Here is a 26094-nt window from a genome sequence, read left to right as displayed (position 1 = left end):
TGAAACAAGAAGCATGGAAAAAATTGATAATTTATCAATAAATTCATAAATAGGTCAATTTCAAGATATTCACTAATTATATATTACTGTAGAAAAAAAAGATTTTTGTAAAGAAAATGTCAAATTTTGCAGGTCATTTACTAAAAAAGTATTCTACACCAATATTTCAAATTTGCATTGATACTACATTAAGTAAATTTTCTAAGTTACTGCTTAGTTTATAAAGCATAGGTTCTCTATTATCACTGGAGAATAACAAACTTTGTGAACACTGAGAACTTTGTAAAAGTATGGCACTCTCCCATTAAAATGGTCTAGCAGGTAGTCTGTGAGTGATACATTCTTTAAAGGTATAAAGTGTACTCTACACAAGAATAAAAAATGCATAGAACTTTAATTCATCATTTTAAGATTAACTAGATATGGGAAATCCAGGTATTTTTCATGCTGAATCAACCAGTGTAGTAACATTTTCGCAACAATGCGTCAGTTTGGTCTAGACTATAGGTACCATTAAATATTCAGGAGAATATAACTTTTGTATATGATACATTTAAGCCTAATTTATCTCATCAATAGTTCTTTTCCTTATGACTCATGATACTACGTCTTACCTTTATCATTAACCATACATAAGCAAAGCCAACATTCCCATTGTCCAAATTAGTCTTTTCTGACCTGAAATTCAGTTTTTTCACTTTGCATAGCAGTGAATCCGTTTTATAGTTATTTCCATCTGAACTATGTTTTCTGAGCAGAAATAAGTGAACAAAGGCTTTAATTTTGGACTAAAGAGTGTTTTGACTAATAGATTAACCTCCAGATCCCCACACAAAACTGGTGTTATTAAGTCCCCAGAATTTAATCTCCTGAGTCTCTAAAACTTGTGAAAGAGCCACAAGAAAATGACAGAGCTCTTTATCAAGTTTATTCTAGAAATCTTACCTTACATATCTTTTAGATTAAGTTAGATTGTGTTTGATTATATTTCATTTTTCCTGGGTTTTTTTGGTGTTGTTGGTTCTTTGGTCTTGTTTTTCCCCCCAGAGAAAAAACTGAGCAACAATATTTTCTTTTTTTGAGGGATAGCAGACCAAAAATAGACTGGTGTGTTATATCACTTACTGTAAATACATTTGGGATCGGGTTCCTACCCATTTCAAGAAAGTATTAGTTTCCCAAGATTAAAAAAAGTTGACATAGAACAAAAGATACAAATACAATATGTGGTAGGTCAGGTTTTTTTTTTCATTTTTCTATAGAGCAAAAGGATTTTTTGCCACTTAAAGATGAGAGATCAAAATACTCATTTATGGAAAAAGCAATTATTTAAGCACTGATTTGGACTCATTTTAGAGTTCTCATGATTTATGATATTGCCTGTAACATAGCTAAATACTTAGTGCCACTATATTTAGGACATCATACATTGGGCAATGTGTTTCATGCCTCATTTACTACAGAATATCTGGGCTCCTAATTAGCATTCAAGGAATGACTCTTCATGTACGTTTGTACATCCCTATACTTTTTTCTGTTCATTTTAAATTCCTAAAAGGACACAAGAATCAACCTAACATTGCAATAGTGAAATATTCTTGAGTTTACACCCTTTTCCCAGGGTTTTAAATACCTAAAAAGACACAAGAATCAACCTAACATTGCAATAGTGAAATACTCTTGAGTTTACACCCTTTTTCCACCATGTACTTTTATTAACCTCATGCCTGAAGAGGATGCAACGCAAAATCATTAAAAATATGAGTTCTCCAGGTGCTGCATGCATTAACCTTTCCTTTAATACCTTTTCTGTACAATATTTTGATGATTACTGCCATTTAGCAAACAGACGACGCAAACCCAGTTACCTGAGGGTCTTGTTTAATAATTTAGGCAAATTAGTTTTTTAGAATTTGCTTAATTGCTGCATTCAACAGCTAAACCACAACAAGCACCTGGTCCCCAAAGCAGGAGCTTCTTGTGCAGTCTCATTTCCTCCTGGGGAAAAAAAAAAAAAAAAAAAAAAAAGGAGAAAAAGGAGGAGAAGAAGAAGGGGGGGGGGGGGGGGGTGAGGTAAAAAATAAGAGAATAAATGAAAGGTGAAAAAAAAAAGGGAGGAAAAAAAAAGGAGGAAAGCCAGAAAGCCCCCACCTGTGCGTATGTATGCACGGATTAGACACCTTTCTTTCAGTGGGCGGCCGGCAGTTTAGGGTTAAGGGCCGGCGCAGGTGAGGGAAGCCAATGAGCGCCCGCCCGGGGCTGTGCCTGACATCATCCCGCCCGGAGCGCCCAGCCCAGCCCGGCCGGCCGGGGCAGCGCCCGCCGCTCCCAGCCCAGCCCAGCCCAGCCCAGCCCCAGCCCGCCGTGATGGATGTTTACGGCTCCTCCGCCAGTGCCAATTGTCTCGCTGCTGTGTGAGGCCCAGGGATCGCTCCGGCTGCCTGCTCGCACCCGGCGCCGCTGGAGCCAGCCGAAGCGATTGTTTTCCCTGTGTCTGGTAAGAGCCTGGCGTGCTTTGCCTTCTCTTTCAGAATAAAGGTGATGCGCCTAACCTGGGAGGGGAATTCCTCCCCTTATATGCCTATAATATGTAAAAAGCAGATTTTTTTTTACTGGCAAAAAGGAGGTCCTTTAGAAAGAGAATGGTTTTAAAGGAAAAAGAAGTCTGTGTCAGGCAAACTGTACTTTGCAATATGGAAATAAATAGCCTGCATGTTTGTGCTGCTCTTCAGGTGAACTAAAGAGTTACTAGGCTGACAAGAACATCGTGCAGATCTGTTATTTAATACTTGTATTTTTCCTTTCTTTTCCTTCACCACCTGTGTTTTTCCTTTGAAAGCTAGTTTTTGTTGATGAACAGAGAATCAGGGAGATTTTAGAATCAGGGAATTTAATTTTGTAACAGGTGTAAAAATGCTCTGGAATACTTTTGCAGATATCAATCAAAACCTGTGAAGAGTATTGCCAAGATTTTAAAGTTTCCAGTTCTGGAATTAGCTATAGTTACTTTGTTCTGCTAATTTCTGTAATCTAAAGGGATAAGAAATTGAGTCAAAGATAAAAGTGTTCAATATACAACATGCTGGTATCAAAACACCCAATAGAGTTTTTTGCTTATATGTTGTTCCTGTTCATGCTCTGTAGCTCATCTTAAAAGCAGCTCATTCTGCAGCTACATAAGAGTGTATATACAAGTGTTTATATCTTTTGTACTGTTGGCAGGTTCATGGCTTGCACAGAGAGAGGAGGGAGAGGGGAAGGATTCTGCCTGTCTAACTTCCTAGTTTTGCAACTGAATAAGTACATTTTAAAGCTTCTGAACCAATGTGGATTTAAGAGATTAGAAGTGACACTGACACTGACAAATCAGATTCAATAAAGAATTTAATTGACTGGAGGAGTTCAGGGGCTACTGTATGAAGAATCCAATAACCAGTTTAACTAGTCAAATAGTGTACCTAATAGGAAATAATAAATAGCAGGTTCCAGTTAATTTAAAAGCTTGATGACAGTTACTTTATAGTGATTAGAATTCACTAGGTCACTTAAGAACTCTATTTCAGTAATCCATGATTATACAATCCATGATTCTACAATACAAAGTTTAAAATAATGACATATGTAGTGAGTATTACAAGTGCTTGCAAAATTGAGATGTATTGTCATTCAATTTAGCTATGACTATCTCTGCTGTAGTCACTGTCAGAAGAATAATAGCTATTTTCATCTCAAACACCACTTAAGACAGTAGGGCTTCTCAGCTGTATTACACTTCTGTGCTCTTTACTAGTTCAGTCCTGTCTGTGCTGTTCCTGGTACTTACCATTGTTAATTCAGCTCTGGATAATAATGTGACAAACAATCCCAGGCTTTTATTAAATGACATGTCTATAATATGGATGGTGTTAGAAGAACATATTTTTGTTAAGGTGAAGCCTTTATTGTTCTTTCTTGTCTTTTTACTTGCAAATTTTCCTAGGTGAGATGACCCTGGCCTATAAGGGAGAGGAGTATTTAGCATTTTATTACTCTGCCCTTATAACTTAGATGATTATCAAACTTGAATTTATCTTATGCTAATCTTGCAGCTATGCTTTTAATGCTTTTTAATTTAAAGAAAAAGTGTTTTCATCTGTCCCTCAGCTACATACCTACCCATTGCACAGGTCCACGTCATTTAGCAATGCATCATTACCAGGCTTAATATCAGATCTCCCAATATTTCTGTTCCTACTCAGTTTAGTATGAAATATAAACAAATTATCAGTTATTCCTGCTAAAATAAAGTGTGATACATATAACATAGATGCAAGGCTGTTTTGTTACACGCTCACAACGTTCTGAACCAAAGCATTCAAAGACTGTTTTTAATAAGTATGTTCTTTTATGTATCAATGCACATTGTTTTATTAGATAGTAATCATGGAACTAAGCAAGCCAAGGAAACTTAATGATATGATAATCCAAACAGATAGCAATCAGCTTCTTTTAGGAAATGAGACTTTCTTCTTTAGCTTAACCTTTCAAAAGGAAGAGAAATAATTTCTGCTACACCATTTTATGGAAAAAATAGAACTTTTTTTCTTCTTTTTAATCAGAATCTAAATTTATTAGAAAAAAAATGGTAGATTTTTTTTTTCCCTTAAAAATAATAAAGATAACTGTGGTAATGCTAGCCCAAGGACTGCCTAGCAGATTGACCATGACTCTTTGGAAAAGAGTCCCTCTAGTCTTCTACTTGGTTTTACTCCCTAAAGTCCATATTATGTCAATGGCCTGCTGTATTAAAAGAAGAATTAGCATGAGGTTGCTTGATTGTTTGCATAGGCCATTTTGTTTGTCTGATTCTCTGTGAATGAGTCAACTCGAACATTTTGACAATGACATCAGGTAATAGCCCTTACAATGGAGATTTGAGTCATTCCTCCTACACAAGATACTCTCTTCTCTTGTCAGGTAATTTTGAGAAAAATTGACAAAAGGAGTTTTTGGGGTTTTTTGCAAACATTCAATGCATTTAGTACTTCTTAGAGATAATAAAGGCGCCAGATAAGCAGAAATATGATAATAACATCAATTTCTCAAAAAGTATCCACACCTCTAGTAGTAAAAATACAAATTGAAAAGAATCCTTCTCCCTCTATAACTGGGAAAGCAATATTATCCCTAGAAAAATACAAATTAAAGTAGTATTGAAATAGCACATTCTTTTTCTATCCATTTTCAATAAGTACAGGAGACAGAGGTGTTCTTTCATACTCCAAGCTTCGGAGTATGAATTTTGGTCTAAGATAGAGTACAAGGACACTCCTCTAGGATCTTCCAAATTATAAAAATTGTCTTAAAACCTTGTGCTGCAGCCATCCTCCTTGTTCATCAGTGAGGTCCTTTACGTGTAAGTGTGCCAGTTGAGACCTGAAAGTCTATTTTGTTCACTTAGATTTTTATCCTTATATTCCACTACCCAAGATAAAAAAAGAAAAAAAAAATCCTTTTCATCTAGGTAGTGATGAGGAGATTTTTTTTCTTTTAGGTTTTTCTCTTACTAAATTCAAAGGCAACAGAGATTACACAGAGTATTTCTGAAGAGGAAAAAGTGAGATGCAGATTTGCATCTCTTCTTCCAAGTCATTGTTTTCCTTTGGAAAGAAATCCAGATGGACAGATGTGGAGAGCACACCTTGGCTATCCTCCAATAGGACACCTGTCTGGATGATGAAAGGAGCAGTAATGTACATCACACGTTTGTCACACACTACAGACACAACTTTTTCCTTTTCATTTTTGTTTTGAGTCTTAAATTAAGACTAGTGAATGCTCTGATACCTAATAAAGATTGTGCTAAAATATGATTACGATCAAGGACTTGCAACTCAGATTTTAAAGTAGTTGTGCAACTTTAGTCTTGATCTTTTGCTTACATATAGTATGGTGCTTTTTGTTTCCATAATTTTTGTATTTCCACACAAGTGTGACATTGTGAATGCATTGAGTCAATCCTACATGGTTTAGTGATAACAGTGTTGGCCAATTTTATCCAGGAAGTTTCTTTTTCTAATCCGTGGAGAGAAAGAGGCATCTCCAAAAACAAATCTATCTCATCTTTAAGATATTTATTTCAGATATATGAGCTGAATTACTCTCTGGAGGGGACAATTCACTCCATATAGACAACTTACTCAAATACTTTCAATTATTTGTTGAACTTTCTGATTTTTAAATATTGACTAATTAAGGTCTCCTAGATTTGAGTAGCATTCAATTCCACAAATAACATAAATAATAAATGAACAAATAACTATACTTGTTATTTGCGGCACGTAGGAGTCACAGTTACTCATTTCTGCAATAGATGGACTCTGGACTTCATCTCTGCAGTGGCAGAGTGTTGACCAGAGCACTTGGTGTAAGACTTTGAGGTTCTACAGGTATTTGCTGGTGGTCTTGTCCACTGGTATTTGCAAGAAATGTAAAGGTTTGGGAAATGCACATCTATGGCTAGCAACAGGGGGAGCATGTTCCACTTCTTACATTCATTCAAGCATTGTCTCCCATGCTTAGAATTTATAACTCCTCTCCCTGATCATTTGCTTACTTTCTGTCAAAATAATTGGAGACTCTAGCTATTTCTCACATGCACTGCACATTTTTGAAGTATTACAACTTGATAATTTTTTTTTTCCCCTCTTCCTAAAAGTAAGAGCACACAAGTTTTTTCTGCTGAAAGTCTTCGGTTTCCTGTACTAACATTAGGACTCCTCAGACATTCACAGTATTGAGCATAGACAAAAAAATGTCACTTGTCTAGTCTAATTTTTGACAGCAACATCAGGTGTCTAGAATCTAATAATTTCAGAACAAATGGTCACAAGTTTATCCTTTCAGTTGTCAGTCCATCCTTTTTGGTTCAGTTTCTAAGCAGGAATTCTTAAGAATCTTCTGAACAGTGTAACAATTTACTCTGCTCTGATGCAAAAAACACCAACACAATGTATTTAATAATCCCTCGTTGGGCCCATGATTTTGGTTGAAATACTTTGTTGCAATTTAAAAATACAGGCATGCAAAATATTAAGATTTCAAACAAACTTGTGTCATGGCTTTTAAATCCAGACATGTATCTGGGAATTACTGGATACAGCTTTGAATCTTTTCTTAACTACCACAATCAATCTTTTAATAAACCTTGTATTTTAGGATCTTGAATTTCTTAGAATGTTAACTAATTGAGAAGTAAAGGATTATAATGCAAAAACAGAAGGTGAAGAGTACTTTCAAGAAAGAAAACAATGTAAAATATCTTCTCTCTTCCTATTCCCTATAAATTTAACAATTTAACAAAATAATGTGTTCAAAATTTCAAAGATTCAGAAGAGTGTTACCTGAATAAAACATAATCTATTACAATCTATCCTCATAGAATAATATTACATTATCAGTTTCAAATGAGAAGTGCAGCTTTCATAGTTGCCAAGCTGTACTTAACCACATCTGATGGTCCCCATTAATTTTTAACAATCGTCCTGTCACCAGTCCAGTGAGCTGTAGAAAATACTGTGGAGATGTCACATTCCTTGATGATTGCAGTTAGTGCTGCTGCTTCTCTGAATCAGCATGAAATGTAGACACTTTTATGACTGAATCTGCAATTTGGGATTTGATCATGCTATTTATAGTATTGCTAATGGTCTGTAGCAATGACAAGGGGTGTGTGGAAGTCATTCTCTCAGTTACTCTTGTTTTCTGTTATAAGGCAGAACAGACATCTCCATCTTATCTTTCAGTAACTAGACAGAAAATAATAGCACAAAGAGGTCATGATTTTCAGTGGTGGAAGATTTTAATAGGCTTGGGGTTTTTTGTGGTTTTTTTTTTTTTTTCAATATCTGTGGATGCTTTTTGATCTAGGAAAAAGTAGCATTTTATTTTGAGCTAGTTTCTAGAAGGTCAGTTTCAATCACATGGTAAAGTGAAAGGAGGTTTAGCAACATCTCAAGAAAGTAAAGTTTAACTTAACAAAACCATCTGTACATGAGATTAAAACTTGCCATGAATTACTGTATTAGCAAAATGCAGTTTTCAGTTTTTATCTAAATGCTTTAGAAACGCTGCATCACTTCTGAAGAGAATGGTTTACTTCCAAGTCCTCATTTTGTTTACAAATCCAGTTCCTATAATGTGTAGGGTCTAGTTTGTTTTAATTTTGAACCTTAAGAAAAACCCATTATGTACTATTAAAAATATCTAAGAAGATTCCTTCTCAAAGTAATAACATTAGACTATTTAGGAGATTGCCTAAATTTTATTCATCTCTGAAAGCATATCTCAATATTAGCATAGCTCCAAAAGTATCAAGAACTCTATTTAATGCCACAGTTCTCATGGTTGCTGTAACCAATGTGTAAAGAACAGTAGGAATTAAAGCATTTTGCTTCATTATTTCATCTTTTAATTCTCATAGAACCATGGGGAGGAAAAAAAAACAACAGCAACAGCTAAGTACATTAATGATCCCTGGAAAGAGTGCTTGATTTCCTATGGGTTTGTGTCCCTTAATTAATTAACTACTTAAGTGATTTGTACTAAGATTTCTTTTTATCTCTCCTTATGCTTGTAAAAAATAAGCCATTCTTCTCCCTGCAGGACAAGCAAGTACTGACTCATGCCAACTTGACAGAATCAAACACCGTCTCTAGCATGCCAGGAGAGCTGTTTTCTCACTGTCTTTTGGTTTTCCTCAACACAGAGCATGGGGACTAAGAGATGGCTTAATCTGAACTGCTTTAATTTGCACTACAGAATTGCCCCCCAGATGTTTACTTTTGGTGTCTGCTACTACATTCAAAGTTCTTCTGTGGGGAAGAGTAGGCCTATTTTCTCAAGAAAACACTAGGTTTTTTTAAATGTATGGACATTAACACTGTGTTACTAAAGGTCTGACCACTTTTATCAGTTGAGGATGTCACAGGAAAATAGACCTGCTCTCTTCCACAGGGGTGCTAGGAAGCAACTGGAAATTTGTAGGTTTTAGAACAGCCATGTAGGATGAACCATAGAAGCATCACATTTCATGGACATTGTGTTATGGGGACACAGCCCATAAAGCATGTCCAGATGCATGCTAAACATTTCATCTGTGCTGTAGTATATCTTTTGAATTTTTACAGTTAGTCTTTCCTATGTACTAATTTAGCTTGTGGGAGTATGATTTAGTAAGACATTGAAGTAGGGTATGTATCAAATCCTCTTCTACAGATTCTCAGAAGAACTAGTAATTCATTGAAATCATTCCAGAGCAATAAAACTTCTGAAGGCTGTGATTCTTTAAAAAGGTGAATTTCTATGTTTGGTTTAGCCAAAAAATTCTAAAACTTAAGTCTGTCATTCCCAGCTGGGTAATTATTTCTCCCTAATATCTGATAGAGACTTCTAAGTTGCTTCTGTTAGAAGTAGAGAACGGAATAAACAGACCAAAATCCTCATAAGACTTGTTAACTTCCTTCCTGTGACAGACACAGAAAGGAGGGCTCTGTTTCTTGCACACCTGCAGTGAAATTTTTTCTGAGCCTTCCAGTGTTTCACACTGGCATTGCAGTAGATTCTCAGAGCTCCAGAAGAGCTACACTAAAAGAAATAGCTACAGTGACTTTGCTAAGAGTTTCAGAAATTCAAGAGTCACCAAGAATTGTGACAGACAACTGTGTCATCCTTTATATGAACAACCATACTTAATCATACTGATAAGAGGAGCCAATTGACTAGGTTCCACATGCTCCATTTCTCCAGAGGGATTCAGAGACTAAAACTCCATGCATTTGTACTGGAATCAATCCTCTTCTTGGCACAACCTTACTTATTTTCAGTTATTTGGTTGCACTAGAAAGTGCATTACTTTTAATGTCTTGGATTCTTTTTTTTTAATTAGGCATTCCTGAATGAATAAATCTTTCTTTTTTCTTTGTCATATATAATGTGCTCTATAGTACATCCCAGGGACAGTATGCATTTGAAGTTAAAGCTTTTTAAGCAGTTGTGTTCTTTTGCTCAAACATGATGACAGGAATCTTGAAATTAAATCACATGTTAAACACCTGAGTTCCAGGCAAACTTCAGTCTGGAGGAGCTGAAATCTCTGCAGTTGCATTTATGGGATCATATCACAAGCACTCACCAGCAGACACAAACCTCTTCTCACCCAGCCAGCTGCATCTGGGATACTGTGCAACCACAGCAGTACATGAATTTAGGTATGCTGGTTATGTAGGAAGTCAAGTAGCTTTACAGCTGTAGTACTGTGATTAATGACAAATTCTGGATTATTTTTGAGTTTTATCCAGAGGCTGCTTAGTACAAAAAACACAGAAAATTCAGAGTTGGCTGCAGAACTAGGGCAATTATGTTCCAAAGAACATACTGCATTACAGATGCATTGCCTGGTGCACAGCATAGGTTTGTGTGCACATCATGGCCATGTCCTCTGTCCACTTTGGGATGAGAGACCTCTGCATCCCTCTACCTCTGCATCCCTCTACCTCTGCATCCTTCATTCCCCACTGGAGGAAAGACTGTGTTCACTGTGTACTACCATAGTTACTTGGACCTGGGTAACTGGGAGCTAGGACAGCCATGCAAAACACAGACTGCCCCATGGGTAGTGTTTGTAGACAGCCTTCCGTAATAATCACTCAAAGACACTTAGCTGATATAGACAGGGCATCTAAGATAGGTAAGCATTATTGCTCACTAACCACCTATGTTTTATGTGGTCTGATACCTAAATTTTCTGACTAAAACAGACTGCCTGACTTTGACCTTAGGTACTATAAGAAATGTTACTCAGAGAACATACTACTCTTCCTCATTTTTCAATGTTTTGATATCACTTTTAAAGTCTTTGCTTAAATCACAAAAAGATACTTTTAGTAGTTTATTTGGTGTATGTTCTCCTATGTTGGTCTGTTTTCCTTGCCTATAGGCCTACTTCAATACTCTTTAAATCTTAAAATAAATTAGTAAAATTATTCTATGAAGGACAAAATAAACTAAGACAGTTTGAAGATATCTGATTTGGTGTCTTTCCCTGAGTAAAGTGTGGTTACACTAGTCAGACTGGGACAGGGAAGAGCCTTTGGCACACATTAGGAATGACCATTAGTTCTCACACATTTCCTTAAGCTACTATTGTCAGAGAAAAACCTCTAAGTTCTAGCTAAGTGTAAAGATGTCCTAAAATATATTGGTCTCTTCAGAGAGAAATTGGCTGAGGATATACTAATGGGAATGCTTTCTAAAGTGGTCATATTTCTCTGTAGTCAGGTTTTTAGGTACAAACAAATTGGTACTGGGTTATGAGGGGAAAAAAAATTCTTTTTGCTTCACCTGATTTCACCTTTTTTGAAGTTATAGACTACAAAAAGCAACATCCTCTTTCTGCAATATGAAACCACTTTTTCCCTCTGACTAATGCTTCTCTGACCAAAGCCAATGTATGTGTTTCCTTAATATCTATATCTTTGTGCTGCTGTGGGCAAAATTTGTCAGTATAGAAACTCCGATTCTTGAGAATTACAGAGTTCAAACTGACTTTTTAAATTCCCTGTTGATTTCTGTATAGGTTTTGTATTGACTAAAAGTTTATTTCCAGCCTAGAAAACCAATTGCATCCTGCATAAAAAGAAGTATGGCAGGTAGGTCAAGGGATGTTATTTTGGTTTTTTTCTCCCTCTACTTTGCTCTTATGAGAATCCTGCCTGGAGTGCTGCATCCAGCTCTGGGGTGCCCAGAACATGGAAAGATATGGACCTGTTTGAATGGGTACAGAAGATGACTGAAGGGCTAGACCACTTCTTGTATGAAGAGAGGCTGGGAGTGCTGGGGTTATTGAACCTCGAGAAAATAAGACTTTGGGGAGAACTCATTGCAGCCTTTCAGTACATAAGGAGATCTTATGAGAAGGATAGCAAGAATTTTCAGCAAACTCTGTAGTGATGAAACATGGGGCAACATTTGTAAATGGAGAGAGAATAGATTTAGACAGAACATAAGGAAGTTCTTTACTTTAACTGTGGTAAAACACTGGAAGAGATTGATCAAAGCACAATCCAACCTGATTCTGAATGCTTTTAGGACTGGAGCATCCAGAATTTCTCTGGAACTTCTCTGGGCAATCTGCTCTATTGAATGATGTCTCTTCCTGTGACAGGAGGTTTGGACTAAGTGATCTTCAAAGGGTCCTTTCAACCCAAACCATTGCTTGTTTTTGTAAGTCTACTGAATATTTCTACCTTCCTCAATGAAAGTCCATTGGATTAAGGGCATAAACTGAAATGAACAGCTTTAAATTCACATATTTCAGTGAGTCACCAGCAACACATGTGTAAGTGTTTTTTGGGTTTTTCAGGATTTTTAAAAATAATTGTCTATTCCACTCGTTTCACAGTATTAACAAAATGCTGCAAGTATTTCTCCAAGATATTAAATAGATTGCAAAATCATGATTAGAATGTTTACCCACTGGCATAGCCACAGCAGGAAGTGCTATGAGGGGATTCTCAGGCACCGGTAAGGCCATGCCTGAAATACTGAGTCCAGTTCTGAGCTATCAGATATGAGAGACATGAACATACTGGACAGAGTCTGATGGGGGGGCCACAAGGGTGATTAATGTAATGGAACATCTCTCCTGTGAGGAAAGACTGAAGAGCTGAGACTGTTCAGCTTGGGAAAGAGAAGGCTTGGGGTGATCTCATCAGTATATATAAGTACCAGAAGGAAAGGTATAAAGAGAATAGAGAAAAGGTCTTTTATTCAGTGGTGTCCAGTGACAGGACCACAGGCAACAAGCACAAATCAAAATATGGGAGGTTCCCTCTGAACATCAGGAGACCCTTTTTACTGCGGAAGTGACTGGTACTTCCCAGAGCATTTGTGAACCTCCCTTCTTGGAGATATTCAAATGCCATTTGGACATGATCCTGAGAAATCAGTTTCAAATAGCTCTGCATAAACAGGGTGGTTGAACATCCAGGTATCTCTTCCAACCTGAATTCTTATGTGGTTTTGTGGTCCTTAATCTTTTGAGGACCCATCAGTACCAGTGTTACTTTTTGCTCAGGCTAAACAAACTAGAAATATAATAAAAATTATTGAGCATGAAAAATTGAAATGGGACCAGACAACCCAGTGTGGTGGGTTACCTTAGCCATTCTGTCATTCTGTAATACTTTAGACTGGTAGAATTTCAGGCCAGTGTCTATCAAAGGTACACTGCTTCAAGCTCTATGGTTTGCCTCCTGCAGCTGTATAAAGCACATTGATTTTGTGGGCTTAGAGATTAGGAATTAATATTGGCTAGATGGATCAGTGTCAACATGCAGTAGGTGATCCCCTTTCCCTGACCATTTAGAACAGGGGAATGACAAACACACCTGGTGTTTCTTTCATGGCTTGGCTTTCCCTGTGTCTAGGTTTCATCAGGGATGCATCCATATGCAGCCTGGAAGTGCTACTCATTACTTAAAATCAATATAATTTTAGATTCACTGATACAGAACTGTCACTCAGAGCCAAGAAACTTGACAGACATTTGCTTCATTTAGTACTTGTGCTCTCAGCAGCACTGTGTGAGCCAAACTTTTGTCTTGTACACTGACTGACTACAAATATACAAATTCTTCTTAAATTCACGGTTCGCCTACCTTTTTCTCATTTTGTTTACATTTGCTAAAACTTTGTGGTTTTCTTTGTGATTACAAAAATACGTTAATATGCAGAAAACAATAAAAAAGAAAAGGACTGACTGGTAAATATCATTTAGTTTCTTTAAAGCAAATTGATTTAAGCATTAATGAGACTATAACATCATATAGACTATTGTATGTTTTATAGAGATGTTATGGCCATGAAAACTTGTGTAGTGGTTTTGGTAAAGATTAGTGAGGTAATTCAGGCAGTCTTGAAAGAGTGTCGTTGATGTTGCTTTCCAGTTCAGTGCCAGATTGCAGATGTGAAAGCATTCTGGTGGCTCAGTAATGACCAACTTTTGTAATATGGATATGTATTTCTGAAGCACTGCACTGTCGACTTTTGCAGCAGCAAGATTTGATAGAATTTATGAGGTATAAAATATTCCAATCTCATCACATGTATCATTGCAATATAGCTTCAGGTTTACAAAAATAATTTGGTCACCTGAAAATATTGCCTATGTAATGCCTACTTTTGTGCAAATGTGAATTTCCAACTGTGTAAAGTAGAAGTGTAGGTAAATTCAATTTAACATGCCCAGAGGCACAGACTTGCATACTCCTTTCTGAAATCAATCAGTTATTCATTCATGAATCTCACTTCCCTCAGTCATATCTACATACTTTTAATTTCAACCTTACATTGTCTTAACTTTGAAAATTCAGTATTCAGCTACAAACAATGAAAAACATTTAATAGATGTCTAAGGTACTCCAAATAATCTATTTGTAATTCATCTCCTTCCTCAAAGAGAACAAGTATTACTTGGCTTCTTTTTATGACAAATGCGCACTCTCTTCCCCACCGCCTCATAATTTTGAACTTTTTACCTAGCATGATAGAGAAAGCCAAAGTTTAGATAAGAACATTTCAAGTTCTGTTAAAAGAAATTACAGAATGCAGAGGTTCTGAAAGGCAGAAGAATCTCATTGTATGTTGACTGGCAGAAGCCAGATGCACAATTGGCACATGCAAATTGGCTGGTGGGGTTCCTAAAGCTTCCATCTGCCTCATGGCTAGCAGTGATGTCACAAGTGTCCACTTCATGTGGAGATGGCTTAGGAAAAAAAAAGATGCACATCTATGAAAAAGTTTTTCATCTGTTCTGAAAACAAATTTTTCCTGCTAAGTATTCCTACTAATCTGTGGTTATTCTAAGCTTATTTCTTTTCATTTGCACTTCTTGACCAATATCTTCCCTTCTCTTTACTCCTTCTCCATTAACTTTGCCCTTTACCATTTTATTTCCTACTTAGTCTTACTTGTCTCTATTCCTTCTGTTCTGTCTCATGATCAGGTCTTCAAATTATTCCAATGTTTGTCATCTTGCAGCGTGTGGACTACAGGTGCTTCACAGATAGTGGAAAATTGTATATGAGGTGCTGAGTTGTTTTCTTTAGTCAGACACATTTACACACAGATTTACATAAAGAAGCAAAGCAAAGACTGTCATACATGTGGTTGTCAGTGTGCTTTGTATGTAATTTCCTGGGTTTTTTATCCTTGTAGAATTTTCATTGAGGATTCTGTCTGACCTGCAATTACAGATACCATTTTTAATCTCATGTGTTAGCAGTTTCCCAGTGCACTAGATAAACAGTTTGCACTCATCCTGTTACAAGTTACAGTGTTCTGGATGAATTTCTAATATCCCCTCTATGTTCCATCTATCAAAGAATATGTAAAATAAGACAGAATCACATGTGGATCCTCTTCCTGTGTTTTACACTACTAGGGCTCAGGTTTTAATATTTTGATTGAAAATTTTAAATGATATCTGCTCCATCTGATTATTTATTATTATTTTTTATTATTTAATGCTTCGTTACATTATGGTTTTGCAGGCTAAGAGAAATTTGACATGTCTCCGCTGGACTCATTATATTATGCTATAAACTAAGCAAAAGCCATGTGCTTTTCTTGGTGCTGGGTAATAATTTCTATCACAAGGTTTCCATTACAACAGGCAAGATACAGCCATCCCAACGTGGTGATTTGGTTTTGGGGTTCAGCTGGTTCTCATCCTGCTTTCCTGCAATGTTGCAAGAAGACTGAACTCGCATCTTCCTGCAGTGCAATTTACTAGTGTTGAAAGTAAAAACCAGTAGATTAGAGTAATAGCTTCAAGATTATGTGGTTTTCAGATTATATACTCTTTAATTTTATTCTCAATTAATTTGTTTTGTTGTTGTGGTTTAAATCCTTTGGAAATTAAACACCACAGAGCCTCTCACTCAAACCCCCTTTCTCTCTGCTCCCCGCCCCAGTGAAATGGGGAGGAGAATCAAAGTAAAACTTCTATGTTAAGATAACCAAACTTTAATTACTGAAAGTAAAATACAGTAATAGTTGTGGATGATAATATAGTCTTTCAGGGAGGAGAGATGGAGTGAGGAGTTGCATGCTGCACATTTGAGTCAGTTCCAACTTCAGTACTGCTGCACTTCAGTTTTATGACGGCTCATTCTTCGTTAGTGAGAGTGTGATTGTCAAATGAAAGTCAGGCTCAGACCCCCAGAACCCTTGAGGTTAAGATCAATGCGATGAGGTGATGGACCTAGAGCCATCACAGAAGCAGTAATATACAGTGTGGAGTAGTTATTAACTATAGCTATTAATTACAGTTTAATTCATTGCCTATTTTCACCCAAAATCAAAACCCATTGAGGCACACCTTGGACTTCCTCATTTCCTGTATTTACCACAAAGTGCACCCAAGTCCTCGAGTAAAAGTAATCCTATGGATGGGTTTACCTTTGCCTGAGGCAGGAATAATCCCTTTTACCAAACCTTTTTACCCAGCATAACTTTAACATGCCCTACGGGAGCTTTATCTGTTTCTATGGTATGTAGTATTTTGATTAGGCAGGGTCAGCCTGACTGGCAGATCCTCTGGTGTTTACTACCTAGGTGGCCTCTGCTTAAAATGTATTCTGGAGTTTGAAGGTGCCACCACCCATTGCTCTTGGTGTAGTCTCCAACAGCTTGACAGACATGAGGCTGCTGGTGCTCCATATGCTACATCTCAGTTTAGTAAAAAAATTTCTCTGTAAAATTAAAGTTTATTCATCTGCACTGCACTAGACTAATCCTTGGATCTCATCCAGCTGAGCCATTGCAAAGTGGATTACAGATTTTTACTTGATATAAGGCCGGGTGGATACAATAATACTTACAAATTGAGAAATTATTAAATTTAAAAATAATTTTTAATTAATAAATTTGGTTTTGTAGTAGATTAAAAAGCTGATAAGGAATAGTGGAAATGCAGCAGCACCATAAAATCAGTACAGGAAACCAGATTCCCAGCAGCAAACCTAAGATTCTGATCAAAACAGTGAACTTAATGCTTAGCATGTGACATGGCAGTGCACTGCTCGAAGACACCATGTTCAGCTAAGGACAGGGTTACTTCTTTTAACTTTCTAAAGGAAAGATATATTTGTATAGCTGCTGCTCAAGGGATCAGGAAATTTCTATGGCATGGTTTTGAACCCACAGAAATATTTTACACCGCCTTTAAGCACTATAAATACTTTTTACAGTACTATTATTTGCTATATACTGAAGTTTTAGTCCAATAACTATAAAGAGTCAATAAAGACTGGATGTCCAGGTCCACAGGATTTGGGTTTTTTCCTGCAGTGATTGCAAAGCTTGAAGTCTAAAACAGCAGTTGAAAACTTCTTGCCAGTTTTAATTATAGTAATATTACAGATTGCATATGCAGGCACAAACTGAAAAATAGAAAGCTTAACGTAGAATTTGTGGATATTTTAAGCATATGGTAGACCTTGGCAGTTAAGTTAGCATATTGTACCGGAGTTCAGGATGAGAAGATTAGTTGTGTAGTTGTATGTGTGAGAAAAGAATATTTTGAAAGATGGGGAGTGCCAAATAGATTCAAGAAAAAAAATCATCCCTCTACCTATATATATTTTTATTCTAACATTTAGTGGGAATCAGTTACTTGCAGGAAATTTTTATAATCGGAAAAGGTAAAACTATTTTTTTAATCTAGAATATACATAAGGTTTTTATAATATAGCTATAATATTTTTCGTTTAATATCTTGTTTATATTACTGCTATTCTGACCAGTTTAGTCTCCTAGTCCTACACAATGTCCTATCCTAAGCAGTGACAAAGCAAAATATTTTTAAAACAAGTGTCAAATTTTGTCTAGATTAAATAACCAGAAATAATTTCACAGGATAGTGGCAAAATTTAATATTACATTAGAATATCTTGAGACAGAGATGAAATAAAGTATTTAATACTAATTTTATAAATTTTGTGCATTTTATAAAGTTTATACTAGATTCACATTATGTACCAAAGGGACTTTTTTTTTTCCATTCATCAGGTAAGATGAAAATCTTTGCTTTCTTAAACCCTAACCTTTGTATCATAACTAGTAGTATTCAGCTGCACTGATTTGATAACAGAACTTTAAACTCCTCTCTAATTCACTAGTGATTGAAAAACCTGTTTCAGGAAAACTCAAACCTTTCAAAACTCACTTTTATCACATTTTACAACCAGACTGAACTTTTAGACATTTGTAACACATTGCAAATAGTGAAGGGAAATCTGATCTTCTACCATCCAGAGTGACTCTTAAAATTATATGAAGCTGAAAATTTTGTGAGCAAGAGTATAATTTTTCAGTGTCCCAATGAATATGAACTTTTTTTATTTTGAAGGTTTAAGAACTGAGATATGACTAAACCATGAGGTAAAAAATATATTAATGCGTTTCCATTTTTTGAAAATAATAGAGAACTGAGTTCTTTTCTGACTCCTGAACATTAGATTCATTGTCATCCAAATGAAAGCAGAATATGTATTCAATTAATGTTGAAATATGAATTAGAGGCCATAAACTCTATTTGAATGGGAAGATTTCATCTCCTTATTAGCACAAGATGAAAATAAAACAGAATTCTGCTTCCATTGGAAATCAACTTCAGCACAGGATTGTTGGTTTTTTGGGTTTTTTTCTGTAGAAGGCATTTTTCTATATAGCAGAGAAGTTCAAGAACATCTTTCTCTGACCTTTTTCACAGATTAAATGCAGTGAAATAAATTGTATACAGGGTATTGACTGCAAGTTGAAGTTCTTGCATCAATGAATTTTCCATTTAGTAGTATAGTTTGCTTTCTTACTAGAGTTGTAAGTAGTGTATTTTTGTTATATTTCTGACTGAGTCCTGCAAACATTTTTTTTAGTGTAATAATTAAATGTTTAGGGGCTGTAGGATATCCTAGCACAAATATTATAGATTATGTGGATAATAAGGATATACTTCTAAGGAACTTTTAGTTTAGATTGTCATTTTGCAAGAAAATTAATTTCAGATATATCAGTTAGAAGTTGTCTTTGAAAGAGAGATCTAGAAATGAACCTATTATGCTTATGTAGCCAGTATCTCATTAGATAACACATTTCCATTGATTTAACCTCAATTTAAGAGTTGGGTTATTGAATTTCATATTACTAATGAAGCTATTTAAACAAGAATTTAGTTTGAATGTAGGAATTTTTTCTATTCTTCTTCTCCTCTGCTGACTGTGGATCACTTCATTATCTGTTTTGGTTTCCATAATTTTTATTGTCACAAACAGCATACAAGAAAAAAGAATGGCTCAGAAATGCTTAATGGTGCTTTATGCTCTTTTGCCATCTACAAATACATGTAGAGTAACAGTTGCTTTTTGTCTAACTCAATACAAACACTTTAAAATAAATTTTTCTTCTGCTACTAGGTAACAAAAAATAGAAATTGGCTGTTTTGCAAACATGGATGTATTCATCTAATACCTGACAAAAAGCAGAGTGTGAATTTCTGCCATGGAGGCTTAATCCCTCAGAACTGACATTTCAAATGGTAATGGCTTCTATAACATCACATTGTTTTCCTTTTAAAACAAAATAGATAGCTGACAAATAAAACTAGCACAATAATTATTACTTAAAAGAACTTTACAGTACCACAAATTTTTTTTAATACTTTGAAATCTGAAAGATATGCCTTAATGAATTCATTAAGTCTAAAATGAACATGGAAAAGTGAAACCCAAACACAAACAAACATTCAAGGCATGAACATGTGACCTGCTGTAGTAAAAGCACAACTGATATTGTTGGAATAAATGATACCTTGGATGAGAATATAATTGGGTTTTGCCTTAAAATTTTCTGCGGATGTGTTTCTAAATCTTTTCATGTAATCAAAGAAAAGAGTTAACTGAATGGATCAAAAGAGACCACAGCTTTCTTACCTCACTATTCTGTGTAGTATCCACATTAATGAAGACTTTGGTGGGGTGAATAGAGGAAGAAGGAATCTTCATTCTGTCTTTTGAAACAGAAAAATAGCATAGTTATTTGTCCTGACAATTTCGTAAACTGATTTTCTGAGTGTCATATTTACAGACCCATTTTGTACTAAAAATGATATAGAAATACGCTGTTCTTTATTAATTAAATCAATTATGTCTTTCATGGGTGCCAACACCAACTTCCACTAGGCCTTATTCAGGAGAGCTTGGGTTTTCATTCTAGTTCTCATCAGTCCAGAAATCCATTATATCACTTGGTAGTTGACTAAACTTGGTGTGTGCCCTACTGATGTTTTTTGAATAAAGTGGAGATAATACTCTTGATTTATGTGGATATTTTAAGGACTAAAAAAATGTCTGAGAAATATTCTGAGAAACACAAAAATAAGGTTCTCTGCAACAAAAAATGGTGTTACTCTTTGGCCATATTACATCACAAAATAGAGAATTAAGGATTAAAGTCTGTCTCTGAAATTCCAGCTAAATTACTTTTGGTTACTTGCTTTGCTGAATGTCCAGAAGGTTGGCAATTTTCTAAAGGACACACCCAGCCCAGGTTTTCAAACTTTTACTTCAGTTGTGTGACATTTATGAATTTAAGATTTACCTAATACTTGTTAGCAAATAGATTATGAGGTAATTTTCTTTATAAAACACAAATTAAACCCCCCAACAAAAATCAGTGGTGGAAAAAAAAAATATTTGAATGACCAACTTAATGGAAAATGTTTTAAATCATACTTCCAAAATGGTTAAATGCTGGAGAGATTATATATATATATATATATTTAACTGATCTGATTTGTTGCTTGAACTTGTGTGAGGGGAATGCACCAAGGTATGTGTCACCAGAGTTTTGGTGAAAGCCTTATGCAACTGATGTGGTGGTGATGCAGAGACTTTCCCTTTACTCTAAAAAGATCAATCAGATACAGAGGGAGCACTTATTCCCAAGGCAAAAATAGAAATGCAACCTCTTAGTCCTTGTTTTCATTGCCATTTCTTTGTCTTCTGTGCCTCTGAAAATCATCTATGACCTCTGAGTTCTTGCCTGAGTCCTCCAGGGACCACAGAGTGAAGAGCACCTTCAATTCTGATAATACTAAGAAAGCAGAGCTCCACTTCAGTGTGACTGCTGTCTTAACTAGCAGACCATGTTGCTGGTTTATTACTACCAGAAAACCTCAGTCATTCAGATGACTGAGAAACCCACTGGGAGTTACTGAAACACTGCAACACTCTTCCTCTCCACCCCTCACCAAATACACTTGACTCATTGATTTGTATCAATGGTTTTAAACTGATTTTACAAACTTCAGAAAATGAAATAGGATTGAAACAAACTGATAATGATTTTTTTTTTAATCACAGGAGGGAAAGAAACATTGTAAACAGGATGAGTACATGGGCATAAGACTGTGTGAGAATATTTGTTATGAGCAGTGCAGCAGTCTCACACACATGATTAAAAATTACAGCACAGACTTGTAGCTGTAGAATTTGCATTCCTCTACTGTTATAATTTATTTCTTGTGTTTTGATAGAGCCGAGTCCCATGATAGACTCCAAATGAGTTTCGTTCTTTGCTATGCAGAACAAAAAGAGACTTTCTGTCCTCATTTATCTCACTATGAATCGATTAACAGGTTTCTATGTATTTATGAAAGTTTTAATGTAAAAGTAATTTTAATTATTTCTGATTATTAAAGTATGATGATAAGCTAGGGATGAAATATTTTGTTAGAATTAATGAAAATTAACTGTCACTGTATTGCAAAACCTCATGGGAACTAGAAACCAGCAGATTTTTTTTCAATACTAAATAGAAATCAATCTTCCTTTCCAATTGTAGAGTGAACCACAGATATTTTGTCTATAGCTCTTTTAGAACAGAACCAAAAAGAGATATTTGTCAGTTCTCTCATTATTGCATGACTACTCATCCTATACTCCAGCATCTGGAAAAAACAAAACAAAAACCAGGCAGAGCTGCCTGGTTCAGAGAATGTTGCAAACTATATCCAACACTTTTGTTTACATACATTTTTTTCCACAGAACTAAAATGGGTGAACTCCTTCCCAGCTGCAGAAAAAGTCTAATGTCTCCAAGTACCTTGAGGTCTTTCCATCATTCATGTTGGATGTAAACAGTATGTTATTCATAAACAGCCCTCAAAACAATCTCTAATCAAAAGCTGTGGTATTTAGTTTTTTTCCCTAATACTTTTCCCATGCTCTATTTTCTTTTCCAGTAAATGAAGAAATTAACCTGTGTAAAAGACACTTAGTAGGGACCAATAATTTCCAGGCTGAAAATATATGCATTAAACTTGAACAAAGTTTTCATCTCCTGGATATTCATCAAAATTGAATTAATCTTTTTTTTTTTCTACAAATTATTCCTTTTGTGTGTGCACTTGTACAGACCTACCAACAAACAGCCAAACATAGCCTTATCCAGAAGGATCACCAATTCCTAAAGCAATTCTTACACTTCAGTAAATATGCATGGATACATATATTTTTGCATAAATTATATGTAAAGTTTATCTTTGTTCAACAAAAAGTCTCCTGCTCCTGCAGTATTCAAGAAAACACTAGTTCACCACAGGGAGTCAGGGATTCAGTGAAATTTTATTAAATACAGTAGAAATTCAGAGAAATGGGTTATGTATTTTTAAAAATTTGTTTCATCCTTGGTTACTAACCTTTGTACCTAATTTCCTCTGTTGTTTTAATACTGTCTTATTAATCCATTATGTCAGAAGCATAATTCCTTCCTGGTTCCTGAACAAGTTATTCACAAAGAGAATAAATTAAAATGCTTCTGGGGGAATGATCTGCTTTATAAGCAACCCAGATACCTAATGTATTAGACCTAATTAATATGGCTATCTGAAGCACTAAAAACTTTAAGTTACATCATTAGATATTCTTTTGTTTCTTCAGAGGTATTCAGTGTAACAGAGATGCTGGTGCTCTTTACCCGTAATGACTCTGCTCACTGTGCAAACACATTCAAGAGAGAAAATCATCTCCTCCATAGTCTAATACACTTCACACACATATTAAGGAAGGAAAATCAAAGTAGAAAGGCAATTTTTTTATACAGGTCTAGTTTCCAGTGATGTCCTTTACTATAAAAGTAGTACAAATGTAGCAGGAGTGATGGCCGTGCTCCTTTTTGCTTCATCTCTCAAGCTGCCCAGAGTGTGTCTGCTTGGTCCAGTTTCTGCTAGTGGAGATTCTAAGGCTCTAAGGTGTCAAAGAGAGATAGATAACATGGCAGGTTGATTTATCTTTAGTGCTTTTATTATGGGTAAAAAAATCTGATCAGAAAGGCAAGATTATTTTGAAAAGAACCATTTCCCTGATGCAATCACAAATTTATTGATTTTACTTTAGAGAGTTTAAGATCTGCTTTCAAGAGCATTTTAAGACAGCTGTACATATCTGTCACTTGAAATGGGATTGATGTATCTTTCTGACCTGCCATTTCCAAAATGGAAGAGTTCTCTCCCAAATCTTAAGGTAAAAATATTCATACAGTAGTGCTTCCTATAACTTTTTATTTAATACATATCTCTGTTTGGTAGGATAACTTCTCTGAGATTCTGAAATTCACATTAACTTCAAACCTAAATCATGTCAAATATTTGAAATCTTATAATCCAACTCTAAGAAGTATTAGAATCCAGCTGTATCTTGACAATACTGAAAGTAATGATTTTTAACATTCCTGTTTGGTATGTGAATTAAAAAAAATATAACCCAATACTATATAATAAAAATTATTTTGCTTTACTGGAATATTTTAGTTTGATAGATCATACTTTATAAATAAAATTTTATTACAAAAAACTATAGTCATACCCTATTTAATGGACAAGAAATCAATTCAATCTTAAGAAGAAAAAATTTTTTTAGTTTCTCAACATTGCTTGTAGAACAATAGAAACAATGATCTCTCAGAATGTTTTTAAAAAGCTTGTGTAAAATGCAATTGTTGAAAACAGGGCTGTATTCTTTTTCCACCGTGCTCCTCAAATGTTACTGTACTAAATTGACAATTACCTTGTGATGTTTCTGGGTTTTACTTGTCGAATGACAAAGGAGAGGACCATTGTTTGTTTTTATGATACCTAAAAATCACAGAATTCAATTGTACTCTAATTCTTTATCAAAAATATACTGTGGTTCTGAACGAACAGTAGTAAATCTTGACTTTGGTTAGCGTGTATAAAAGCATTAAATATAAACTTCAAAGCTGTGTTCTACCCCTGTGCATGTGCATATCATCAAAAACTATTTCAGCAACAGTCTGCCTTTTCTGTGGTTACAATGTGCATTTATTTGGGCCTTGTAGGAAGAACTGAGAACAATCATGGTGTACTTGATGGAGTACTCTACAGTAATAATGTTGGAATTCCATAGTCTTTTGTTGAACACAGGTTTTAAGGTACACATATTGTGGGAATAATTTTGACTCCTCCAAATAGTTCAAAAATTTAAAGTTTTATATAGAGTTTTGGTTTGGTTTTTTTCTCAAACTAAACCTGAAGTGTAGCTGAGGTGTGTATTCAGCCTGTGCTAAAAGAATCTGCCCTTCTCCATTTTTCACAACCTCACAGCTCTGCAAACATGAGTCCTAATCATTTGTGTACGCTCAAAACAGGACATCATTTTGCCCAAAACCAGGGGATAAGAAGTTTGGTAGTCCCTCTCTGTAAAGATATTAAGGCATCATTGCTTGGATTGAAATAAAGGGCAAGTTGGCAAAAAAGTGAATTAACAGAACAGCACAAGCATTTGCAAGTACAGTTGTAAGCAATGTTTGTTTTCATAAGCAGCACAGAAAGCATATTTAGAAAGAACAACTCGGTGTTAAGGGAAAAGGCTGAACAAACCCCTTAGCAAAACAAAACAGCTTGAAAAATGTCTAGTAGCAGTTGAACATTGTAGATTTCTTAGTAGGCAGCAGGGTTCAATGAGCCAAAAGGTCCCTTCAAATATTACATCATATGAAAACATTTGATTTAAATTCTTTTTTTATCCATAATTGTATATTCAGTCAATACTGGAGTATATGATTCTTCTGAAGCATATTTTACAGGAAGCCTTTGAAATACTTCCCAGATTATATGATTTTAAATAATGCACATCAGCATTCCATTGCTAAAAGACCAGGAAGGTCATAGCGATCTTTATTCTTCCATGTCAGTGTTTTTCTAAAAGTGACTTAATTTTACATTTTTTAAAATTGATGATCAGACAAACACTTGTCACTCTAATGTTGAAAGAAAGCATGTAAACTTATATTACACATTCTTATTTATGTTTTTGAGAAAGGAAATTTTTTGACTCTAAAAAAATGAAAATTAGGATTGTCTTACCTCAAAATATATTAATTTTGTAAAGTTTTTTTTTTTAAGACATAGGAGACTTTTATTTTACATTTTATTGTTAAAATATACTTTTTACATTTAAAAATAGTGGATATGAAATTTTAATGCAAATTTTTCCAAGTAGTACTGTAGCAATGTAGCACAATTGACATCTTCTGCCCAATTATCTCCATAAATGTAAAATACTAATACTCTGAATATTATTTTAAAATGCATAAAACCGTGATGTAAAAAGTGCATAGTCATTTATTTATCTATCATGTCCAAATGCATCTCATGATCACTCCAGAAGGCCCAGTTTATATTTCCTTGACAACATCTTTGATAATTGCTGATAGGTTTCTCATGCTGGCTGGAGAGAGTTCCTCGGGGACTCAGTCCACAGAATCTGTTTGTCTAGCTTGACTTTGCTGATCCTAACAAGAATGAATTCCCTTAACACTGGTGAATTTATAAATACTGAGGCATGTCTAATCTGATCTTGTATGCAAACATGAAGTAGGATAATTTTTGTACAGAACAGTTATGTGTCTTAAAAAGAAATCATATTCTGTTGTGTAGTTCTTTCAGTGAAGTCTCATGAGTAAATTCTCCATTCT

General features: G+C 35.2%; 1 protein-coding gene across 1 annotated transcript in view; it reads left to right on the top strand.

Annotated features, from left to right (window-relative positions):
• The first annotated feature begins 2452 nt into the window (after nt 1-2452).
• The window catches only part of MGAT4C (MGAT4 family member C), a 126542-nt gene continuing 102900 nt past the window's right edge, over nt 2453-26094 (top strand). The window contains exon 1 of the mRNA XM_054275787.1: nt 2453-2497. The gene's annotated coding sequence lies outside the window, so the exon portion shown is untranslated. The remainder of the gene's footprint in view (nt 2498-26094) is intronic.

The sequence above is a fragment of the Melozone crissalis genome, unplaced genomic scaffold (assembly GCF_028551555.1).
Source record: "Melozone crissalis strain CALT ecotype California unplaced genomic scaffold, PUWL_Pcris_2 ptg000004l_1, whole genome shotgun sequence".
In the NCBI taxonomy this organism is placed as follows: domain Eukaryota; kingdom Metazoa; phylum Chordata; class Aves; order Passeriformes; family Passerellidae; genus Melozone; species Melozone crissalis.
This window is presented reverse-complemented; position numbering and strand designations above follow the sequence as displayed.